Here is a 2,395-nt window from a genome sequence, read left to right on the forward strand (position 1 = left end):
ATTAGGGCTTCCTTGGGCCCATTATGGTTTCAAACCCCCCAAACGAATCAACACAATTGAGACAAGGCACACCGCCACCCGACACGGTGGCCGGTGGCGGCAGCCACCACCTCACGGTGGTGGTTATGGTTTCTTTCTCATTATTCCATTTTCTTTTACAATTTACCTTGAAATACCAAAGCTCTCACACACACCCTAACTGATGTAAACACACATACATGGCGGTGTATGGTGGCAGCCACCACCTCACGGTGGTGGTGGTGGCCTTCTTGGTTTTCTAGCCACACAAACCCAACCTTACATCGCAGAAATAACACACGACAAATAAAATAGACACATGCAACCACCTTGAGGCGGCAGGTGGCGGTAGCGAGTGGCAGCCACCACCTCATGGTGGTGGCGGTGGGGTTTTCTTTGGATCTCCGGCCAGAAAACGCTTCTGTAGCTCTAAACCATCCCAATACTCATGCACAACATCGCAACACACACATAGCTTCACGAGACCACCAACCCAACCACCATTTCACGGTGGTAGGTGGCTTATGGAGGCGTCGACGGGGTGTAGTGATTTCTGAACGACAACAACAAACGATGACAGCAAAATGCGCCTAGTCTCCGACTAGAACCCAACAGCAACAATGTCGTGGTTCCTCGGTGACGAAGGAGTAGCGACAACAGGATCCGACGGCCATGGGTGGCAGCTGCGACGATCTCGGCCTCTCTCAGTGACTTTTCGGCTTCCCATTCGCTTCTAGCAACAACGATGAGGCAGCACCTAGCGATGATTGGGTTGCTGTGGCGAAGGGAGGATGGGAACGGGAGGTGGCGGCGACCGGAGGTGAAGAAATGGGAATGGCGGCTGGCGAGGAAAGCATAAGGAGGGTGACGGCTGAATCTTTTCCTTAGGGTTAGGGTTCCTTACACTTATATACCCGAATCCATAACCAAGTTGCCATAATGGCAGAATTGGTCCCTCCCCATAAGATTTCTTCACATTTAATCTAATATTTACCCTAGATTTGAAAATCTTCTTCAATTTAATCCGATAATTACCTTTTTAATCCAGTCCGTGGAAATTCCCTTACAAATTAAGTCCTATAAACTACCAAACAACCCTCAATATCTTAATTATGACATAATCAACCCTTCCACCTCATTTCCTTTTAAAATTAAGTTCAAATAATTACCACGGAGCCCCTAACTTCATAAATATTATAAAATGAGTCCCAAACTCACGTTTTTAGCCCCCAACTTCTAAAAATATGGCAATTACTCCTTGAACCCAACACCCCGCATATATAATTATTTATTTTAGGGCTAATATTCACTCATTTTTTTATTTATTGATTTAATAAATAAACGGGGCTTTACACCTGCCTTAGTGCTATTTGACTCGGGAGCGAGTCAATCTTTTGTGTCGTTAGCCTTTAGTCATCATATCAGTATATGTCGAGAGGATTTGTGTCGACCTCTGCGAGTTTCTATAGCTAACGAGCGAGCAGTGCATGCCACAGAGGTGATTCGAGGATGTAGACTTGAGATCTTCGGTGTGGGGTTTCCGATTGATCTAGTCCCGATTGCGATGGGGGACGTATGTGTCATAGTGGGCATGGATTGGTTGAGCAAATTTAGAGCTATTATAGACTGCGAGCATCAGCTGGTAACGATTCGAGACCCTAGTGGGGGAGTACTTACAGTGTACAGTGAGGGTACTCGTCCTGAGTTAGCATTTTGTTCGGCTGTTAGGGCGAGACATAGTTTACACCAGGGATGTAGGGGATTTGTGGCCTATGTAATGGACACGCGAATGGCTGCTAGGAGGCCAAGTGCGATTGATGAGGTCCCAATTGTGCAGGAGTTCCCTGATGTTTTCCCCGAGGAGTTGTCGGGTGTGCCTCCTAAGAGGCAGGTGGAGTTTCGTATCGACTTGGTGCCAGGGGCGACACCTATTGCAAAGGCACCCTATCGCATTGTGCCGCCCGAGATGCATGAGTTATCCTCACAACTTCAGGAGCTGCTGGGAAAGGGCTTTATCAGACCGAGTAGCTCACCTTGGGGAGCGTCGATCCTTTTTGTCAAGAAGAAGGATGGTTTACACCGGATGTGCATCGATTACCAGGAGTTGAACAAGTTGACGGTCAAGAATCGTTATCTGTTACCGAGGATCAACGATCTGTTCGATTAGTTGCAGGGGGCGTCTTGGTTCTCCAAGATAGACTTGAGGTCAGGATATCACCAGATGAGGGTTCCAGATGAGGACATCTAGAAGACAACGTTCAGAACTCATTACGGGCATTACGAGTTCTTGGTAATTCGGGCTCACCAATGCACCAGCAACGTTCATGGATCTCATGAACCGGGTGTGCAGGCCGATGTTGGATCGTTCGTTGATTGT

Source organism: Lactuca saligna, chromosome 5, assembly GCF_052625555.1.
Source record: "Lactuca saligna cultivar CGN05327 chromosome 5, ASM5262555v1, whole genome shotgun sequence".
In the NCBI taxonomy this organism is placed as follows: Eukaryota; Viridiplantae; Streptophyta; class Magnoliopsida; order Asterales; family Asteraceae; genus Lactuca; species Lactuca saligna.